Source organism: Mycetomoellerius zeteki, unplaced genomic scaffold, assembly GCF_001594055.1.
Source record: "Mycetomoellerius zeteki isolate Tzet28-1 unplaced genomic scaffold, Tzet1.0 scaffold316, whole genome shotgun sequence".
NCBI lineage: Eukaryota > Metazoa > Arthropoda > Insecta > Hymenoptera > Formicidae > Mycetomoellerius > Mycetomoellerius zeteki.
The window spans coordinates 814,906-838,992 of NW_017257301.1; the positions used below are offsets into that span (position 1 = coordinate 814,906).

The 24,087-nt window shown below is 35.9% G+C and overlaps 1 protein-coding gene across 2 annotated transcripts in view; it reads left to right on the forward strand.

Moving 5' to 3' along the window:
* Nucleotides 1-398: 398 nt before the first annotated feature.
* Nucleotides 399-24,087, forward strand: part of LOC108724958 (Down syndrome cell adhesion molecule-like protein Dscam2) — a 168,003-nt gene continuing 144,314 nt past the window's right edge. For both annotated transcript variants that reach the window (XM_018451682.1, XM_018451683.1), the window contains exon 1: nucleotides 399-521. The gene's annotated coding sequence lies outside the window, so the exon portion shown is untranslated. The remainder of the gene's footprint in view (nucleotides 522-24,087) is intronic.

Consider the following 24,087-nt stretch of genomic DNA (forward strand, 5'->3'; position numbering starts at 1 on the left):
GTTGACCGAGAAGAGGAGAATCGCGGTGGATGAGAACGACGAGGTGGAGAGGAGGTGGATGGGTGGATGGGTGGCTGCAACCCATCGAAGGGAGGGAGAAGGGGCGAATAGGGGTAGAAGGGGGTGGAATTTCGCGCGTGCTCGGCTTTATCCCCCTCGGCTGCCGCCACCGTCGCCGCCGCCGCCGCCACCACCGCTGGATGCTGAGGGTAGCTGGACCGCGCGCGTGAGGTGTCAGTTCTGCGCGCGATCTCCACCCTGAAGGTATCAACCTGCTCGCGATCTGCCTCAACGTGTTCGCCAGAGTGATAACGCACGATTGGAAGTACGCACACTTCCCCGCGATTTTTATCTTCTCTTATAATCGCTCTCTCATCCACTGTTGTGAACTCTCAGTGAAACGCTCGAGGGTCCCCTTCTTCTGGACGCGGGCAAGGAAAACCACACGTTCGAGCCTGACACGTGACACGCTTCAGCTGGCGACGACTATCATGCTGGCCGGGATCTTCGAAGGCAACAATGTACGTGAAAAATCGTTCGCGATAGGAAGTTCGGTCGCGTGCGTACTGCATTTTCTTGCCAATGTGCATGCAGTCGTGGAACCAGAGAGGGAGGATAACGTTAGTGGTCGTGTCAAGAAGAAAGAAACAAGATTGTCGGATGTATTAATATCAGCGGTATTAGTATCAGAGAATACACGAGATCATTTAGATCGTACAATGCTTTCTAATTAACTGTAAAGTCCACATTCCTATAAAAACAAAAAATGTCCATATTTCTATAAAAACAATTGCAAGTAAATTTGACGTGCAAATTATAAAAAAAATTGCAAATTTGTAAAGTTACAAATTATTAAAAAAAATATTTTTTATACGATGAATAGGTACTCGTCGCTTTATTATTTTATACATTGACAATAGAACAAATCATTAAGTAATATTATAATAAAGCAACATTATTCTAAATATTTTGGTATTAATTTAAAGTTTAACAGTAGTTCACATTATTTTATAAAACGAATGTGTTATTTATGATCATGTTTATATTTAAATTCTCAATGAATTATTAAAGCGACTAAATCACATCTCTGTTATCCTACATACCACTATGCGTTATCAAGCGCGAATTATAGCATCTGGCATTTCACATTTCGTTCAAGTATTATTCGGTCTTTATTCCCTCGATCTTTCACAAAGCACGATGCTGAGAGAATTGTGCTCGCAATGTCGATAATTGCACATTGTGGTAGCAGGTGTTATGACATATCGATATGTCTATACGCTCTATTCCGCAGTACGGATTTTGTACCGTGATATTATTACAGACGCTGTCTATATTCTACATTTCTCCTTTCTGTCGTATTTAATAACGCAAATGGAGGCGCGAGATTTTTCTGTGCGTTTGTCTTTCCGGATCACTTTTTAGATTAAATCTTCTACACGTATCTTTTCTACATACATCTCTGCATCTACCTACGCATTTATTATTTTTAGTTTTAAGATAGCCTTGCCATTTTTAGCATCATCCACGTTATTCTAATTTCTTTATTTGCATGGGTCGTACTTAATTTAAATTAAATTCCATTTATATACATGCTGTATTTCAATTATCTTTAAAACTTAAAAACAAAGTTAATTTTTTATAATTATTATCGATTATAACGACAAACATCGTACATTTAATTATCATATTATATAAGAAGCAAAAAATTATGAGCTTTCCATTTGGTGACACAAATATCATTCATCTTTGTTATTCACTGGATATCAAGAAAGATAAAATGATGCTTGTGTTGACTTGTGTCATCAAATGGAAAGCACCTCAAGCATATCAAGTACAAGATGTAAATTCGGTTCTTACAAGTACAAGTCTTTTAATGACACCACTCGTGTATCATGCATACTCGACGATCGTTTCGCCGTTTATAGCAGTATCTTTTCTCATTATCATGTTAACTAATCGGCCGTATTTCCTCAGTGAGAAAATGGACTCTAGTGTTCTACTAAAAAACCGACCGGAAAATCCTATCTTGCTGACATGCGGATTAAACATAGCGTTTGCTCTTTGCGCGTCGCAATATTCCACGTTAATAACGCCACGCGAACGAACATCGTTAGCGAATTTATCCTGCGGCGTGCTTGAATAAAGAGAATTATCGTAGGCAGATACGGCGGGCCGTATATCGTCGAGGCAGACTCCTCAGGTGGCGATAATTTATCAGACTCGAGTAACTCGACCGCTCTCCGCGGATGATTAATTAATGTCAGAGGCAGCGTTCGCTCTCACTCCTAATTTTCTCTCCTCTCTATCAACCATCGCGATGACTGTTCGATAATTTTTATTATTCCGACCGGCACTATCTCGCGATTTATGCCATGTCGATCTCACGACCAGAACTGAAAGTACAGGGAAAAAGTAAAATAAATCACTTTTAAAATTTTCATCATATTGTGGCAGATCGAAAAAAGCTTTTTAGAGAATCGTATGAAAGCTATAATAAAAAGTAATCAGCTAAATTTATTTATTTAGAGATGTAATATTTATATTGAGTGATATTGAGATATAATATATAATTGCATGTGTGATGTTTTACATTTGATATCTATCTTTTAATTTGTATGTGTATGCATATATATATATCCTATATTTGTATATGAGAATAGAATAGCAGCGGTTTTAGTGGTTGACCACTGGAATTTATGTTTCTGGGTAAAATAAATTAATACAATTTATTGTACAATGTAGCGATAATAATTACATAATTACAAACTAATTACATTATTCATTAAGCTTGATGATCACTTAACATTCCCATGTTTTTTTTTCTTTTTATTTTTAAATAATACGTTTCTTGTGTGAGATCGATAGCGTTTCAAACTTGCCGACTGGAAGCTGTCTGTTAACTTAACGATTAACCTACCTAAAAATTGAGTTATCTCTATCAATAATCCCTAGCAAACGTCTTCTTCTTCGACTTCGTGCAATTTATTAAAGGTATCGTGTACCTTGCTCGTATTTTCGCACGCTTTTACGATCGGCGTCGATATCTTCAGCGGTTATTTACCTTCAAAAGAAGCGTAGCCCATGGAACCACTCCTCTGGCTTTTACGCTCGATGAAGTTTTCGTCGGCTCTTTGTTCCTTATCTCGTGTTTCTGAATAAAACACATACGCGTGTGTGGTGAAAATGAGCTCATTTGAGTCTACGGTCCGTTTAGTGTGCCAAAAACTGGAACGAACTCAATAACCTGGTTTAAGCCTCTCGTCCTCAGCGAGTACGTAACTACTCGCGGAGGACGAGAGGCAACGTACTCTAGCAACGTTTTCTGGCACAGAGAAACATTTTAACGTGCGTTTGATATTACCCCTTCAAGAGAATGTATTGTATGTGAGAGTGAAAGAGGGAGAGAGAACGTTATTAACATAAACAATTCAAAGAGGAATTTGCGTCGGATCTGCTGGACCACATTATTCGTGGAAACTAATACACCTAGTCCTAAAATTCTCGTTTTTCTTCATATTATCTCTATTAAGGATAAATTCATATTTTAATATAGTAAATGCAATTAAATCCGAAATTTAGTTATTAGATGGATTTGTGAGAAAATTTGTTGTAACACAATTACGGTAACAAATATTTTAATTCGATTAGAGTGGCATTAAAATTCTATTGCTAAAACTTGAACGATTATCATTAAAATGGTCTCATTACAAATTGGATTTCCAATCTTGCGACGATTTGAAATAAAAGCAAAAATATTTTTACCGAACAATACAGAAAAATCGTAAAATAAACACAAGTTTACGTGCTCGCGTAACTTGCACCGTTATATTCATTTCAGTTTGCGCCATAATAAAGTGGAGCAAGAGTCTAAATAAAATCGCTCCAAATTTTTTTATTCGGTATAACTTATTGAGCGCGCGAAAAATATTACACAAAGTACCATCGTGTTAATTAATACATATGATTGTAACAAACGACATTTTTTTTAAATTACGTCTTACAATTAGTATTACTATAATTAATTTCAGGCTTAGTTGATCGACAATCATTTTAAGAAAACCTTCACGGAAATGTTATATGTCGACAAATCGATGGAAATATTATACATCAATTGCAGCAACTGAAATTTCGTTTAATTCACCGAATTTTTTATGGAATCTTTGACAATCTTGTAACATTTTCCTATAACATCGACGGCATACATATGTCGTTCCCGCTTGCAAAGCCCGTAAAGTATTTTTTATTTATTGCTGTTATATATAGGAAAATATAGGAAAATATAAAAGCTTCTCCCCTGCGTCCGAGGTATTTTTTCATTAAACGCGATTTTGACTCAAACAGGAACGTACAGATGGTCTGCGCGAACACGGAAATAACATTTTGTGGTCCATGCGGTGTGGCTTCGCGCAAGGAAATCGAATTTCGGGAGCTAGGAAGGTATTCCGTTAGCTGTTTTTCAGCGACAAAAAAATTAGGGGCCACGGTGGCGATTCTATTTGCGTTAATTGCTTTAACCGATCCGCGTTTCTCACAATTAACGATTTCTCATTTCGTGCTTATTATATTCGCGACTTTTCTGCCTTCTGACGCGAAATACACGAAGGTCGATTTTTTATCTCTTTTGATTTTCACGTCCATTGTTTTCTGTAAAATTGATCAATTTGAGAGAACAAAGTATCGTACCTTCGCGCGAGTATATCAAATATACGAGGGAATCCAATTTAGGTAAATGAGAATAAAATATCACTCGCCCGAATAAATTCGATCAAAAGTAACGCGGCATTTTGTATGGCCCAGATAAATCCTTTTGAGATCGATCGGACAAAGCCACGCTACGTCGAAACTTCACGATCTCACTTTTATCCCCGGCGTGGAAATCAGTTTCATTTAACGTAGCGAACATCAGAGATTCTCGCAGCGTTTTATTTGAGAACTTTATCGACGGATTGACCAGATTCTCCGGTTGATGCGAAAAGAGGAAATTTCTTATGCAGCTCTTCTCGCGTGGAAATAAGGATCCGAAACGATCCCGACGTATTGATTCCACTTTCAAACACGTAAACTCGTCCTTTCTCTGCCGGTGATTCGATGAAATGCTTTCTCCTGATCCCGCGAGAAAGGGAAAAACTTTTTCGAGCAATCTCAAATCAGAGATGTATAAATACGTAACATTATTCAGCGCGTTGCACAGTCCTTTTTCGTGTTTTATTCTAATCCTTTTTCATGTCTTATTCTAATCGGATTCGCGTAAAAAGAGCGGAAAACGCATCGCGAGAGAAATGGAAGATTGTGCAAAATTGATTGACCTTTCAGCATTCCGCGGATGCCGGCAACTTATAAAACTTCTTAACCAGCCACTCGAGGAACGAGTTTTCTCGTCGCTCCTTTTTACTGTTCATTCTATAAGAAATGGAGAAAGCAAGCGAAACTTGCTCCTTCCCTCGCTCTTTTATTCTCACCATATCTCTCTCTCTCTCTCTCTCTCTCCCCTTCGCACGTTTCCGTTTCCTCTTGTTTCACTAGACCCAACCGTCGCCTCGTATCCGCTTCCGTTGAATTTTACTACGGAAAGTTTGTACGGATCTCATAGAATATGAATAATCCAAGAAATTACTTACTATGAGATTTAACGGAGAATCTATCGAACGTTGCTCCATGATTGACGTTCTTCCAAGTTTAACAACCGTCTACGCAAACTATGATTGACAAATAAAAATTAATGGAATTTTAATTTTTACATTTATTATATGCAATCTGGTTATGTATAAAAATATTTGTATTTATTATTTAGAGAGATTTGCTTTTATTCATTTTATTTCTTTACAAACTTTAGTTTAAATTTAAAAAGCTGTAGATTATATATAGATTTTTTTAAGAGTCAAGCTATTTATATCATCGCGTTACGCATAAGGATTAAAAGTTACTGGAAGCTCGAGCTCCTCTTGCGGATGACAACCTAAAATTTAAGCCGCGTCATGGAATCCTAGAGCTTCCCTTTGACAGCGAACATTAGAACAAGAGTATCTAACTATGTCGCTAAATTCTATCAGGAGGGCGCGTTAATAGCGTAATGGAACATCCTAGTAGTGCACGCGTCGCGTTTCGCACTAGATATCCGAATAATTTCTCCATGAATATCCAAGGTGTCTGCATATCGATCTAGTGGCACAACTCTTTCTTCATCATGTCCCTTAAAAAATTTCGCTCGAGCGCGCGTAATTACCTGCAGACTCGTTAACACGCGAATGAAGAGATTCCATGAAAAAAGTATTCGCAATAGGAGGAAATCTATTAATATTCGACGAGATTAAAAGCGAATCGCGTGTGCAGATGGAGATTTGTCGAGGAGCGTGCTAGACAAATCAGTGTTATATTCTCGATGCGAAACGGAGATAGATAGATAGATAAAACATTTATTGGCGTTCTAGGGCAAGCCCTTTAAGAATATAAAAAACGGAACTAATAAAGAATTACGGAAAAAAGAATTTTAGAACAACGAGATAGAAATCTTAATTTTAATGATAGATTCTTTGGTGAATTTAAGTTATAAAGTTTATTTTTTTCTTATAAGAAATTTGTGAAAGCAAAATATATTATACAAGTGTGAGAGAGAGAGAGAGAGAGAGAGATCGGAGTAAGAATCTTTTTAAAAAGGGGATGGATATGTCAAACGAATAGTTTATTAGAATATAGGTCGCGTGGAATTACGCGACGCGCGTTTTGTTGCTCTCGCCTGGTTTCGCGAAGCCTGGGGCGGATTCCTCGCATGTACGTGCGCGCATAACTAACGCGTTTCAATTGGGATCGTGCAAAAAGGACGGGCACGTGTGGACGTTTTTCATATTTCACGTGTAACATCGCTGATACCGTAGTGGTATCCTGAAAGCATGTACATCATCTCACAATGCATTCTACGACCTAATTTGACGATTTATGAAAAACTGCTTCTATAGTGGATAGGATGAAGTCTTTTTATAGGTGAAGATCATCTTAACAATTTCAGATTCTTACTCGAAAATTATCTAATATATTAATTCTCTGGAATTATGAATGATTGATAAGGAAACTTTGATAGGTTAAGCTTTAGCATATTTGGCGATATAGAGAGTGCCTTAGAAATCTCGATCTTAATTTTAATTCGAACAAATGATAGATTCTTTGATAAATCATATTTTTTCCTTAAAAAAAATTTATAAAGATAGTTTTTATTTATTGAAATTATTTAATAATTAGCATCATGTATATCCACAATTCTAATATGAATTATATTCTAAAGAAATATAAAACACGTTTGAAAACAATCTTTAAATTAGTTCTATTGCAACAAATTTAAAATTCGCGAAAGAAGTCGGTATGCAATCAAAATTTTGTTGAAGGTAAGACGACTAGAAATCCACATAAATCCGCAGATGAAAAGAATGACGATGCATTGAAACGTATCAAAGCGTATTTAATCAACCTATCAATTATTATCGAGCGTTCAAATCCTCTAAAAATTAAGAGAAACGTAATTCCGTTTTTACGAAGTTTGTCGTCGTCAGTTGCAATGACGACCGTATCTACAGGATTTTACGTATATATAACTACGGGATTACGTATCCGCTTTACATTAATTACGCAGACGTAACTCAATCTCGGGGATTTAATTTGTTTTCAATTTATGCCCGCTCTCCTCTCTTTCTTTCTCTCTTTTGAGAGTATAATTGAGAAGAACGAAGCTTTCTCGATAGAAAAGATCGAGGAAAAGATCGAGGAAAAGATTTATCTCATTCTTCACGTAACTTTTTTTTTCCAGTACACCGCACATTGAACATTACACCTTTTATTTTTCCATTCTTATTATTTTATACGCATTTAATTTTTTGTTTTAATTTATATTCTTCTGTAGATCACGATTTAAGTCAAATTATTGAAGTTTCTGAAGGATTCGTGAAGTACCTAATTTATTCCAGTCACGTCGAAACGGATAACGAAAATGTATTTGAGACTTCTTTTTTGATATATATATCTATATATATATATACATACATATATATATATATTCAACATAGAATGGTTAATTCCGGGTGAGTGCGAGCGCGGGATAATTGCATGGGATCACGCGGTTGGAGGTATTCAACGCGAACGCGTTTCGTAATCGGTCGTTCTCACGCCGCTATCGGCCGGATCGATACATCGAAACGGTCATATCCGACTCCATAATTCAGCGTTTATTACGTAATCCTTTAATTCACGCCGATATAAATTAGAATAAGCCCGACGGGGCGAGGCTGTCCGAGTGGATCTTCGTGTCCCGGAAATATCCGCATGCGTAACGATGCGAGCATGCGATAGCGCGCGCTCTCGGAGCATGATTTATCGTTTGGCGAAGGAGACGGCGATAATTCTTTAGCAACGTGACGCGCGCGATCCATGCATACGAATTCGACGCGTGTTCGTCATGTTTGATAAGCTTCCGGAGATATAATTCATTCGTTTGTCGCGAACGTGCGCCCTCATCTAAAATCTGTTAAAGCTACACTTCTCTCTTCAGCTCGTTATGCAACTGTCGAGGCTTAAAGCCGAATTGCGTCAACATGAACAATTTAAATCCGGCTGAATAATTCATTGTTACATCATTGTCGGGTGACATTTGCATTTGCAAACAGAAAAAATGATTTAATTCCAATTAAAGTTTATTGACGTTGGTGTGACTTTCTAGAAACAAAATTCTGCATTTTGTGATATAAATTGTGATATGTAAGTTGTTAAAGAAAGTTGTAATCTAAGAGTTGAAATATGGCAGAGCCTGTGGAACGCATCTCTGTAGAAGCATGTTAAAAATAGATTGAGAAAGAAATATAGTATATCTGCACGCTCAAACTTCTCCTCTGAGGATCACGCACACACACACACCAACAAAGTTTCTTTACTTTTGGAAAACTTAGAGATTTAATTACTTAAATATTTTTCACCTGAACGTTCTCATCATTTTTTTTAAGGTATTTATTTCAAGTTTTAATCATAAATAACAACAAATTATTTTTATAAGACTTTTAAAAAGAAATTAGTAAATTAGTGATAAACTAAATATATGTACATATATTAAAATTATTTGATTAATTTTATATTATCCTAAAATTACTATTAATAATTGAAGAATTATTTTAACTTCACTCAAAAAAGAAGTGCTTAATTTTAAGATATTAAAATGTTTTATTTTTGTCTCCATTTTTTAAACACTTATAGATATAGTTTTAAACTTTTTCAATAAACAAAACACTATGTATTTTAAATCCAAACACAGTGTTTTATTTATGGAAAAAGTTTAAAATTAAAACATCTTTAAGTGTTTAAAAAATGGAAACAAGAACGAAACATTTCAATATCTTAAAATTAAACACTTCTTTTTTGAGTGTTATTTTTTAATACATGTTATGAATTTCATCAAATAATAATTTTTATTGTACAGTAAAATCTTTGATAACCACGATTTTAATGGCGCCATGCATCTCTAATTTTTGTTTCTAACTTGGCAATTGATTTAAATGCTTTTTATCGTCTTTATCATCGCGCTGGAAGAAACGGCGCTGCGGGGGCGGCCCGTGAAAACGTATGCTGCTTTCGCTTCGCGTGCATAAACCGCCTTAATGCTTCTATCGTGAGAGTGTATCATCGCTCTCTGCAAATGACATCTCCGCCATTCATCGTACCTTATCCGTATTTTGTCCATTGTGCCGTCGTACGCAACAAAAGCGCTTTAACGATTTAATAGAGAAAGAGACTCCTTTCGCTCTACTCGCAATTTTCCTTCAGTATCGTAGCCGCCAGAACTCGTTCGCCATTTTCCCGCGAAGATTCTTCCCTACGTTCTCTTTATCACACGCGAATCACATAACAAAAGTAAATTACGGTATGTCGATTGTAATTACCATACGTTAATTACGATTTTAATGACGATGCGAATATGTTTCGTCTCTATCTCTCCCGTATCTCTTTCTTTCCATCGAAAGACACCCCGCATTGCACTAATTAACGCGCTACTATTTATTGTAATATCTATATGTTCTGCATAGAGCAGTGACGTCACTTTGAAACACAATACCCATCTTTGAAACCGTATATTGAGCTCGGTCGTAATTGTATCGACAATGAGCGTGCGTTCTGAAACCTGGTAATCGATTGACGCGAATTGGCGTTCTGTACATGCGGGTGTGCGTGGGTGTATATGCTGCTTGTGCGAGTTTGTACGTCATTGGAAATACAGGAATTAATCGCAAATAGTAATGGATTTTCATGGCAAACGACTGAATTTTTCCTGTACTAATCCCGCGTGTTAATTTCGCGCATCGTGACGTGGAGAAAATCGCGAAACGTGACGACCATTTAGAAATATTGGGTGTTATTCGGTATCTCTGAATATTTTTCATTGGAGATACATTTCGTCCATTGTCGAACGTTATTATTTCACTACGAAAAATCTTTGCGTGCCTTTATTGCTTTATATCCGCGACGTTGGAACTTCTTAATTCCATAATTAATCTTCCATTAACTCGAGACCCGCATGAATCCTTCGAAGCTTTCAGCTCCGAATCGATTATCGAACGTTCCTCTGGCCGTTGCCGGGACATTTTGCCATGTATTCAATGAGAGCAGTATTCGAGACGAGTTAAAAGTAACCCTGCATCCACTTCGCGCGCATAAACCGCCTTAATGCACCCTCGGTAGCAGGCCATTACACCACGCATCCCCGCGTCCTCTTCCACCTCTGGCTTTTGGTTGCACAGTACTCGCGCATGCACGCAACCATCCAGACACACACGTCGGCCTACGTGCACGTATAACCGCTACCGCCTGCTCTTCACGCATATTTACGCTACATCGACCAGGCAGTGGTAGTATAGGTGAAATTTACACTATGATAGCCGATACATTATTTCCACGAGCATTAACGCGCCGACATTATTGCACTCTCCCCATCCTCACTTTGCCTCAACCCATCGCGGTCCTCTTCCTCCTCGAACCGACCGTCGGGAATTGCACGACTTCCCTCGACAATGGATCATCACGTCTTCGTACGTGTCAGTGAAAGGAAAAAAATTCGCCCGCCAGCAGGACTGCGAATGCCTGAATATCGCTTCGAGGATGTATGCTACTGCTTGTCCTTTGTCGTCGGGGATCGCGCTTTAGAATAGCTCGTTTTCACCGCACAATTGTCGCCTGTGACAAGCAGCTAGCGATATTGCTCCCGGCTAATGTATTCTCATGAAAAACGAAGAAAATAATTTGCTTTTTCTTGGATAATCAGTCGTGGGCGTTATGACGATTTTTATACTAAACTTGGCAGGAATAGAGTGAATTTATATTGTAATATAAAAATATAAAGAGAAAAAATATGTATGCAGGATAAAAAAATATATATACCTTTTTTATTTTTTCTGTTAGGAGCGAAGTATATTTTCTGATCGTGTTATTTTTCGCTATTTTGTATAAACTATCCTGTTCGAATTCACCGTTTTAATATACATCTTTTATACATGCGTTACTGTGTATTCGCGTGTTATAGAAATTAGCGATTAAAAATCATAAAGATTTTTAATTCGTTAATTTGCGACAAGTGAGAACTTTAACGAATTGGAATCTCAGAAACACGTATATTTGCGTCTATTAATTATTTATCTGTCTCTTTCTCTCTCATTCGGTGATATTTGCTCGACAGGCAAATTCCGATACCGAGATCCCTTCTTTCCGGTGTGAGAGACGGTGAAATGAATTTTCACTCTGCGATGTTGATGGCCGTGGAACATACGTCGATACCTTTTATTGGCGCCTGCTTCTCGTGTCGTCACCCACTCATATTTTTGCCAAGCGATGTATGTTCTCTCGCTTTGCCTCTTTTTCTCTGAAAATTCAACACCGAGCTCTGATGTAACTGGGACCGTTTTAACTGCCGATAGTGTCTACAAAGATATTGTGATCTGAGACAATATTTATCGGCTGAGTATACGAACAAATATATAATAAGAATAAAATTAATAGAAATTTATTGTGCCAAATTAAAAATTCATTAAAGGTATAGTTTTATTTGTTAATGCATTAAAATTAAAGTTTTTGAAAAATCGAGTATCAATATTTGTTTTGAGAGCGTTATTTCTTTTCAATGTTTCTTTTCAGTCAAAATATCTTCTATAATTTTCTTCAAAAAACTTTGAGAGACATTTTCCTTTTCAAAAAATAAAAATTATTGCTAAAACTTATCGGCGTCATTTTAATATTTCTGACGTAGTATAACGTGAAAATTGGAAGAATACTTGGAATGCCTTCTGTGAGTTTTGAAACAGTTTTGAACATGACCGGCATTCTTGAACAGATCTATTTTCATGTCTATATATATCTATATATGTCTCTATGTATTCACCAACATGCATGAATGTTCTGAGTTGCGACCACTTACAGACATCGAACAGTCGCAAGTAGTTTTAGAACTTCGCCTGCTCGTCGGTAGACCCGATATTGGAATTTATGAATAATTCCAAAAGCTACGGCGACTGTACCAGGCTTTTCTATCCAGAACACGAGGAGAAAAGATATCGTTACGCTTCATCTCGTTTGCGTAACACGAATACAGTGAGGTCTCGACATTGCTATTGCAGGCGTGAGAAACATCAGTTTACGATTTCTTATCAGGAAATACTTGAGGATTATTTCTTTCACAAACAGTATCATAAATAAGTAGAGAGAGATAGCGATAGCCATTGCTTGTCATAAGATATCTGTATTTCACAAAATTTAAATTTCGATATTTTAGATAGATATCTCAAAGCATTATGATACGTATTTATTGTAATTTTATAAATATTATAAATATTATGATGGATCATAATATTAGTAGATAATATTTTAAAAGTTATTAATCTGTTAAATTAATCAATGTATTAATCTGTTAAACGTTAATTCATTGAGACGTATAAATTTATTACGAAAACACGATTGTTTAGTTTTTAATTAAAAATTTTTAGTTAAAAATTTTTATTTTTCAAAGAAGAGCAAGAAACAAAATATTACTTTTTCTGGATGTGATATTCAAATTTCGTATGCTTTCAAAAATTATCGTTTGCAACTTTTCGATTTTCCTGTACAGACACTATCATTTGTTGCAAACTGTGTGAAAACTCTCGAGGACTTGTTACAGTTTTACTTGCAGACTTAATAAAACAAGAAAAAAGTACATTCTAAGGAAGAAGGTCGTTGTTTAGAATAGGTTCGTGAGGTGCGGGTACTTCGATATTGCGTGTGTAACTTGAAATGGCTACACGACTCGCCTAACTGGTGCAGTTAACTACAGCATGTTAAGTTCATTGCTGTTACTTCTAAAATTTCATTCCAAAGTTTCACAGCTCAACACGGCGAAGCTTACAGTAATCGCAACAATTGCGCAACACCTTACACGAAGAAACGTAGTCGAAGCACCTTAGAATAATTAGTATTACTTTCGTCTGTCCTTACGAAAGATTATTCTAGGTATAATATAGGTACAATGCCGAAAATAAATGGTTTCTTTAATTATGTATCTTTTTATAATTCGTTATAAAAGTTTATTCCAAAAAATCGAAAATTTTAATCTAAATTGCTAACAATAAATTATTACAAAGAACTTCCAATATTAAAATAATAATATAATGATATGATGTGGTGGTTGATAAGAGTACGGTGCAGTTATTAGAGAGAGAATGAAAAAGAGAGAGAGAGAGAGCACAAATTTGTTCATATAAAATATATTTATAAGATACATCAGTTTCAAATATCGAACGTTTCAACCTTTTTTTAAATCATCTTCAGCGAATTAAAACAGAAAAGTAAGGAGGAATAGGAATACAGAAATCTCAAGGTGCTTGATAAGACGTGCTGATGATTGTTTCCGTTTCTTCTTTCTCTCATTGCGGAATATATATTTACAATTAATATTTATAACTGTACGATTTTAAGAAAAATTTTTATTCTCTTTATTGGAGTGTTGAAAGTCTTTTGAAATACACATTTGAATAGTCGACGACCAAACTTTTTGCAATGCATTATACTTAATCACGTTGTTTTCACAGTAGATTACGAATCTCTCGACGTGAAGCGCTTGTAACAGCATATTTTATATTCGCTTATCTTCAACCATTGCCCTAAGACATCTGGCAAGTCTAGAGAGAAGATATCTTTCTGTCTGCTCCATCTTCTTTACATATATGTATAGCGTTGAACAACGTAGCACACCGTATATTTTGCAAGTTTCTTCCAAGTTTCGCAATTCTCGTGCGATTTTATCCCTTTCTCGGAATATTAACAAAAAAACTTGGCAAAGCTGCGAAGCAATTTACGAGCACAACGAGATTTTCTATTTTCTTTTTTTTTACCTGTTTTTTTTTTATTTTCTTGAGTGAAGTCGATAAAAGCGAGAACTCCCGATGGAGTGGTTGAAACGCAATTTTTGCAGAACTTCGGTCCTTTCTGCGCAAACTTTCGGCGCTGATACTTTTTCAAATCGATTGAATTACGGAGGAGTACCTTCCGTCAAACTATTTCAATGCGCTCTTTAAAAAGCGCATTAAAGGATCACGAAGTTGGGCACTACGCCGTTTAACTCATGAGATTTTATAGGAATAAGAATAAGAATCGCAAACTTTCGCCGATAAAATATCGGATAGCTATACCGGCAATATTCAATAATATTATCAGACGTTATATGAAATTACGTTATATGAAAATCAATTGTTGTACAAAAAAATCGAATGTTTTTAAATAGAAATGTCAAATATAAAAATATATATTTTTATAAACAATGACATGTATGTGTTATACGTATTGTATATTTTTAAGTTCTCCAAACCATATTTGTAAAATATTTGGTTTGATAAAATGATCGCATTCAAAACATTTCTTTTGCATGTGTTAAAAATGTTTTTCGTGTTGATTGAATGGTATACTTTCAGATCTAGAAGAATTGTTCTATCTTAGCGAAGAAAATTTCTAACAATTATAAAATAATAGAGAATAATAAAAACAACTCAATTGAATAAAACAATTTGAATTAAAAAAAGGGCTAACGTTAGCTGTTATCCACTAATGTTTAATAATTCTTATATCTCAAGTAACAATAGATTAACATAGTAACAATTAGAATAGACGTTTTAGCTTAGAATTAGATCATCTTCAATACAAAATAAACATGTTTAACCATTTACGATGGTTTTTTTATAGTATCTTCACTGAAAAAAATGCATGTAATTTTACATGAAAATTACATGTTTATGACTGAAAAATTATCTAAATTATTTAAATACGGATGGAAATTCACTGGAAATTGTAAATTTCCAATTATATAGGTAATTTTCAAGTCATGAACATGTAATTTTCATGTAAAATTACATGCATTTTTTCAGTGTTGTTGTTATATAGAAATACAATCTTATTACACAGATTTCTGCTGTCAATCTTCATTGCGTCTTTAAATCTGGATATCGCGGGACGTTTTCGTGTCTGATCAATATTTGAGAATATGGTATTTAATGGACATTCGTGTTAAATAACTTCTTGACGGAACCGACTTTAAAACGATTCGCGGCGAATTTCCCCGAGTACGAGCGACAGCATGCTCTTTTCTCGATCGACTGTGAAACTGACTGCGATTCCCCGAGGACACACAGCGACGTTTCCGTATTTTCAGGACAGTCCGACGACGAGGGCGATAAAGTGAAATGGCGTGGATTCCTTGGGAATGGCCGCGAGGGTCTCGTCGTTTTTACCATTACCGATAATCTTTTCCTCTCTTTCTCTCTTCTCTCTCTCTCTCTCTCTCTCTCTCTCTCTCTCTCTCTCTCATTTTTTCTCCTTTGCAAAAAAATATCTCTTCCTCCATCATGACGAGACGCGAGCAAGTCTTCCTTCGCTCTTTAACGCGAGCACGTATAGAGGTTGATCCACTTAAGGCATGAAACATGATTATAGCGGAAATTAGGGAAGCTACGTAGGACGCTAGGAATAAATTGAACAAGTTAGAAGGATATAGGATTCCTCTTATCATGTTTTCCCCTAAGAGTGAAGTTAATTTATCTAGTGATTGATGTTTTCTTATTCTTTATTCAATCTTTTGTTTTTTATTACTAAGAGTGAATTCTACGATCAATTTAAAGACTTATAATTTTCATGAGAATTTGTTAATTGCAAGATTAACAAAATTTTCTTAAAATATTTACTAAGTTAGTATATTATAGGATTACTCTTTCATCGTTCTTTATAGAAACCGAATCGTATATTTTTAGCTAATTAAAAGATGATTAAATAAATTATATTATTATATCGCTGTATATTACATAAAACGCAGTAAATATCAAGAGAGAAAATTTTCCTATGTTATAAAAATATTTTCCAGTAAATATCAACTAAGAGTAACATAACATTAATTTTATATTTTATTATATTTTATTTTGTATTTATTGTATGGCTTGTAGCTGCTTTTTATTTATATGATTTATATTAGTTAAGCCGCTATTTTATTTTTAAGTATCAATTTTATAATTTCACACTCAACAATATAAGTGTAATATAGTACATGTTGTATGTAACAGTTACAGTTTTCAGTGTGAAATTCTAACATTGACTTTATATTACTGTCAGAGTTGATATTTATTGAACAATAGTTTTTTAACATTGGGAAATTTTCTCTTTCAATTTCACATATTGACCCGTGCATGAAAAATATTAAATATGTAGTTTAATAAAAATTTATAAAACTTTTGTTATAATTACGAGTTCGGAAATTTTATTAAATATTTATAAATGGATTAATTTCTCGAGAATTCAGTCATGTTACCATGACGGGGCGAAATTTCTCATTTGTCATTCGTGATATTAAGTCAAAGTTGAAGGCCCATTTCGAGGAGCACTCGATCAAAACGACATATAACGTGTTGCTAAGTTCTCCACGCGTTTTAAATTTGCGCGTTGTCGCTCCATCGCACTGGCGATCCATCATCTTCTTGTCGGCGAAAACTCGAGCTCGCGACTAATACGAAGCAACCGTCGTCCCTGTTTCGCTATCCCATTTCGCACCAAGAGAAATGCGCATACCCGATGAAACCAACAGTAGCCATAACTTCGCTGCCGCGAGACTGACTGAGAGCTAAATAAATGACTAAATATTATTCCGCACGGCTAGAGAAGCGCACGCTCGTCGGTCAAAATCAGGGGTTCAGAGAATGCAAATGCGATATAAATTAGAATGTAATGTGATACGCGAAATATGAATGTAATATGATTATATTACCACACGTCTACGAAGTTAGATATATAAAGGAATGAATGGAGATGTAAGGGAATGAATAAATTTTGATTAATCATGGTTATTAATCTTTTGTATGTGCGTTTACAAACGTCAAAATATTTAATTACTTTAACAATAATATTCTAATTTGCATCTGTGAAATATGTATTTTAATCTTTATCTGCATTGAAACAAAACTGTACGTAAATACAATAAAATATTCATTGAATTATGAAAAAATAATGAAAATTGGTCCAATGAATTCTCATAATGATTTAGATTATAAAACTATTACTATAATTCATTGCAAGAATATATAGTTGTATAAATGAATCCAGTTATTGTATCAATGAATTAACTACATTAAGTCGGACATTGATTAACGATCATTCATTGGACCAAAAATGAACAAAATTTTTTTCAGTGTGTATTTTGATATTTTATTAGTTTAGTTTTCACTATTATTCTCAGGTGCTTTTGAGCTATACTCTGCAAATGTATACTCGCAAAAGGTGCGTGCATGATGAGGCAGTCAATTCACGTCCCACAGACGATCCTTCGCACACGATACCGACCCGCGTTCCAATATCCAAGCCATAATTTTAATGAAATTCCTGGGAACACATCGCGGTCTCCGAATTTCAATCCTTTATAAAAAAACGGGTCAGCTCTCCATGCGAGCTGCTGCGGAGAATGCTCCACGACGACGTCGATATTTTATTTTTCCTCGGTCCAGGAACGCGGTCAAAGTGGCGCTTGCTGAAAAAAAAAAACGTGAGTATCCCGAAACAGAAAATAGCGCTCGCTAGGAGGGAGTGTATGGCAACGGATAAAAATTCCCGGGGGATAATAGGAATTTTTCGCCGAGATAAACGCGCATCGCGTGCGGATGCGCAAGTAAGTTCGAAGCGGAGCTTATGCAATCGAAGTGCAGCGTCAGTATTCATACGGAGAATGTAAAACGAAACAAAGTAGAAACCAAACCGTAATCCTTTCAAAATCGATAGTTTAATAATTCTGCAGCTGCTTCACATCTGTAGCATAACAATCGTATCGAGTTGCAATGTTCGAAGCATTTTGAAACTTTGAATAAGTCATAAATAAATATCACGATCAAACAAATTTGGAGTTTAATAATTTTATATAGGATAAAATTTTGAAAAAAAAAAAAACATGAATTTAAATTCATCGCTCGTGAATCTCGCCAACGATGCACTAATTACAAATGAAATTTCAATTTGTGTTCGACTATCATTAGCGTATATCTGGCTCGCTACATCCGCAATTGGCAGAATTATTAATAATTTACTAATACATAAACAACAACAGCAACTAGAAAATAACGAAATCCCCCGAATTGTTCATTAATTGTTACGCGCACAGTCATTTAATGGCAATTTCATAGCAGGCGCTCGTTTAATTCGCACATTTACGATTAATTTTGTCGGGATAATGATTCCAGTTCCTTTCTTTCGTTCCCCCTCTCTCCCCCTCCCGACGAGGTAATTACTTTAGTGTATTTGCCACGCTCCGATGTATGAGAATATTTCGTCGTGTTCTAAAGCGTATATATGATTCGCGCGTTAATTAATATCCCTTCGCGAACCGCGGGCGTTGCAAGATTTATAGCTCGCGAGGTGTAGCAGAAATTTTCCTGACGCGCGGAATGAAATGTGGAATTTACTATGCCGAGGGTCTTAGCGCGCCGTTTACGCTAGCTATGGCGGGAATATGAGAGAAGCGGAATAGAGAACTCTCGCGGCGGCAGCTGGTGCTCCGCGGAAGTTCCACACGTTTCGGTGGCGTCATGGAATTTTTGCTCGTTCATGTCCGCCTGATGAATTAAGATCCCGCCAGCAATAATTTCTCAAAGCGTTCTTTCTGCCTCTGCAATTCAACATTGCCAGTAAATTGACGCAGAAGGTCTCGTCACGGTTTCGTGTTACGTATTAACATTACATTCGATGTATCACTGTAGTATTCTATAGACTCCATAAATATGTTATGCGCTGCAAAACAAGACGAATTAAAACGAAAAATGAAATCATAATTGATGCTGCAAATATATTTAACTGTTAGAAGACCGAAGGTATTATTTCTGTCGTTGAAAACAACGAAAAATGAAACGCTTATCCATTATACTTTCTGAAAGTACTTAAGTACTCATTAGGTTTGTTCTTTATCGAGGAACTCTGAACTGGTGCACCCCGCAATAAGTTGAACTATATTTGTTTCACTTCAACTTATTGCGCTGATGTGCACCAGTTAGAGAGTTCATCGATAAAGAACAGATGTATTATTACTGACTTGCACTACTGATTCGACTAACGGTTCGAAGAGCAATGAAATCCCTCATCATTTGTCTTCGAATCGTCTGCCACGTTCTCGGACACAGAGACGGTTTAGCAACCGTTATAATACTTGTAATTTCTTATGATGTAAAGGTCCAATGTTGCGATACGCGTCGTAAGACACCTCGAGCGATGGTATGGTACGCGAGAGAAAAAGCATTGTCGGTATGAAGGAAGGACATGGATAGATAAATGAGCGCGTTGGCGAAGAAGGAACCAAGGAAGTGAGAGGAGCCGGGAATAAGAACTCGTAAGGGTGGCGAGTCACCAGATGGAAGAATACACTCTCGATGCCGGCGATGATGGTGGTGGCGTCGTCGGGATGGGATAAAACCATGGTTGCCACCGTCGTCTTTTTTCGTTGTTGTCGCACAACGCGACGTTCCGTTGTTCCCTCTCTTCCATTAAGCTAGCCGGTATTAATTCCGTCGCCGTGACAGCGAATGAATGCACCTGTGCGGGATGCCGAGACCTTTGAACCTGGCTTTTAATACGACCCGCATAAAAATATATCTTTGACTACTCGCGCTAATGACCCGCGTCGCATACTATGCGGATTTTGTTGCTCACGAATATGTACGGAAACAGTTCGGGTTATAAATTCTGATAAAATTCCTTTCACTTTTTATTTAGTTACGTATACCTATTTGTATACAGCTTATTTCATGCTGTTGTAAATTGCTCATACAAAATTACCAAGAAATGTTTTAATGCCTCGGATAGTATATTAGAAAGTTCGAAATTAACTTTGCACGCGACATTGTCCATAATTATCCCTCATCAAATTCCTCTCGAACTCACCGAGTATATACTCACAACAATTAAAATATTTACTCACATTAATAAAATGTCGTCCGCATGTGTAATTTTATTTCATTCATTCGCGTTATACCATACATTAATTTTCTCTATTTTCAATGACACATTAATGGATGTCGTGATGTAGTTGTAGATATAATCTCGCGACAATTTGAACGGGGACGAAAGTTATAAAACAAGTCGTAAATCCGCGAATTCGCTGCGGCTTATGAGGGCGGAATCTGCATCTGGCTCGTGGCACGGAAGTGCTGTGTTATTCATGCGAATAATCTCACAAAGGAGATACGTACGTGAAGTCGGGTGGGCGCCCACGCAAATCGGAATGCACCAAGTAGTCGATATTTTCGCGATTATTCGTTCGACGCAGTCGCCGTCGTAATTTGATTCATTGCACTTAAGGCCAATCCTTATAGAATATTCTCCGAATCCCTCGGGTGCGAGCAAGTGATTTAGTAAGGTGAGTTTACGGTGCCGTTTTGTTACCGCCGCTGCGTGAATTATACACGAGTCGGACTCCTCTCACATTCGAGCACGTATATCTAATTCCCCATCCATGTTACCGCGCCTTTAAACATGAACGCCACCGCGGCGTTACGTTTAATATCGCGTTACGCGCTTACGCAAGCCGTAACGCGTTAATTAGTTTCGTAGCTTGGGCGTAAAACGCGCGCAACTATTGGGGTATACGTAGGATTCCGCAGTTTCCGTAGGTAATATTATAGAATCTTGAGAAAATTACGCCACATTTTTAATTTGACTATTTTACCAGATAACTGCTGAAAAGTAACGATTCATATATTTTAAATATTTTTCTCAATAAATCGTAATATAAATGAAGAAAAGTATTTTTGATGCTCTCACCTTTAAAAATTCTAATTATGTGAATTAACTACTGTAATTATATTATCGTACAATCTGTAATTACATTATCTATTAATCTTATATTTTATTATTAATGTATAATTATATTATATTATTATTATATTATATTAATAATTATTGTAATTATATATATATCGTACAATTTGATTCGACATGTGCATGTCGATCTTACAATTTTTTAATTTTTTTTATCGTATCCTATTTAAGAGCGTATCTCTGATCGAATATCTTTGACAGCTTCGACATTTTGCTTGGAAATAACTAGGTCATAGTCTCTGTGTATTATTAAGTCCAATTCGGCCGATCGATTCTTCCCTGTCTGTTTTTTTTTGCTTGTCGTTTCTATCCAATTCTCGCGTCTCGACGTGAGGAAATGGTAGGTCGAACACTCGATCTCATTCGTAAACTTAATTGTGAGCAGGATGGAATTGCTTTCTGGTAGTCCGTTTCATTGACAATGTTCGGATAAGGGCAGTTTTGCACAACAGAGAAAACGTACGTGTGTGTTTCACTTGGTTCTTCCCGGATAAGCATAATATATACTTTCAGAATATATTTATATATTATATTTTCTAACATTTTTCCTTCGTTCATCTTTAAAATTTCAGATTAATCCTTTGCGTTGGTAATATAAAGAATGTTCAAGTTATTTTGAAGTAAGTATATTCAATCCTTAAGTAAAGGATTGAAATAAATAGCGATATCTTTTAGAATTAATTTTCCTCTTTTAGAAAGATATTCTTATCCTGGCAGACTCTGCTAAGAATTATTCTAACTTTATATAAAGAAGAATGACTAATTTTATTTTATTTTTCTTATGATATTATTATTTTTATGTTTACATTAATAAAATTATATATCTTCTTTAATATATCTTCTTTATTTTTTGTTTTTAATTTTGCGCTGCCTGAAAGATGTGCTATACTAAACATAATATATTTTCATATTAATTAATGAATTACATTAATAAAGAAACACAAGAATGCATAATAAATTAGATATTTTTATTCGAGGGAACACTCTTTATTTATTTTATTTTTTTAATTAATATTTCTCTTTCATATTGAGTGGAATGCAAGTACACTTCTTTATACTTGTTCTACGGCGTGCACAAGTAGAAGCTCGAAAAATATTCAGCAAAGAAATAACCGGAGACGAGCGAAGGTAGATAGAAGAACTACATCTTCATGAATCGCTCGTGTATACACGTGAACGAAGTGCATAAGGACTGTGTGGGTCATCCTTTGGCTTTACTGTGATGCAACCGCGGCGCCGTGAAGCGAATCGAATGCTCCAGATTTGGTCTCTTTGAATGAAGTCCGTAAAGGACATGGTGAAAAACGCGAGCATTTTTAATTCTATAAAAAAAACGTTGCTCAATGTACAAGGATGAACACCTTAGCATCGAGTAATTTGCACTTTTGTGATCGAAGATCGACTTGTACTTAATAAGTATCGGTATATTTTACGTAACGTTTATCTCCTTGTGCTGTCGCTTACAATACGTTTAGAATTTCTTTTCTCGTAGCTCCTGGCGATTGAAAACCATATATTCAAGAAACATACGATTTTATAAATTTTATGCGAATTAACATTTTTTAAAACGCGAAGACTTTTTTCTTTACCTTTCCACGGGAAAAAAAAATTTGAATTTTTTATGAATTTTCTAATGGATATATTGTGCAGAATTTTCTAGTTAATATATGCAGATGCTAAAAAAATTTTTGGAGATCTACAGAATTGTTGAATAAATTAATTTTAAACTTCAAATTTTTTATCTTAATTGATTATTTGACAAAACCGAAAATTAAATTGTTTATTAATATTATATTACAATACAACATTCATGATGATAAGTAAATTATATACAGTATAATCGAGTTATAATGTATAATTAATCTATAATTAATTTTTTATAGAATTATTACTTGTGATTATAATTAATGATTTAATTATGAATGAATGTTATAAATAATAAACTGATAATAATAATATATTATGACTACTACGTACTACATTGAATAAAGAAAAATAGTGCTTACAATTACAAAGATTGCTTTAATTTTTTTTTATTATAACGAGAGATATTGAAAATATAATATTTTCTGATTTTGTGTGTGAACGCTAAAATCAAGTATTAAATCATTATCTTATATTATATATATTAGACTATTAATTAAACCAATCATCATTAATGTGCCGAATTCCTAAATCCAACTGTTCAAGGACCTTTGGTGAGGTCGAGGACCTCGTGGCTTGCGTTGAATGGCAAAAAACGCGCGCGCAAACGCGAGAGAGGGCATTTTCGATACTCCAAGCGCCAAGCTGGTGTGGCACGCATCGCATGTTTCACGATTATGTACGTCGCTCGACGTGCACCGTCTGGGAGGACTTTCATTGAGCGGACAAGCCCCCAGGCACGGATTCGAGAGGGAGGAAAAAAAATTGTCGATACGGGGCGTAGAGGATTGGCGTGCAAGTGGGATGAGGTTGGCTGGTACCGAGGGGAAAAGAGTACGAGGACGAGGTTGGACGTGGAACGGGCAGTCTGCCAGGAAACAGGGCGGGGGTTGAGGAGGAGTCGAAAGGTAGGATGAGACCCGCACGGCGAGGACGGGGACAGACAACGGTTTTACGTTGAGGGACTAAGGGATGAAAGAAAGAGAGATAGATAGATAGATAGATAGATAGAAAGAGAGGGGGGAAGCGGGAAGGCAGAGATCGGCGTTGGCTCTGGGATAACGG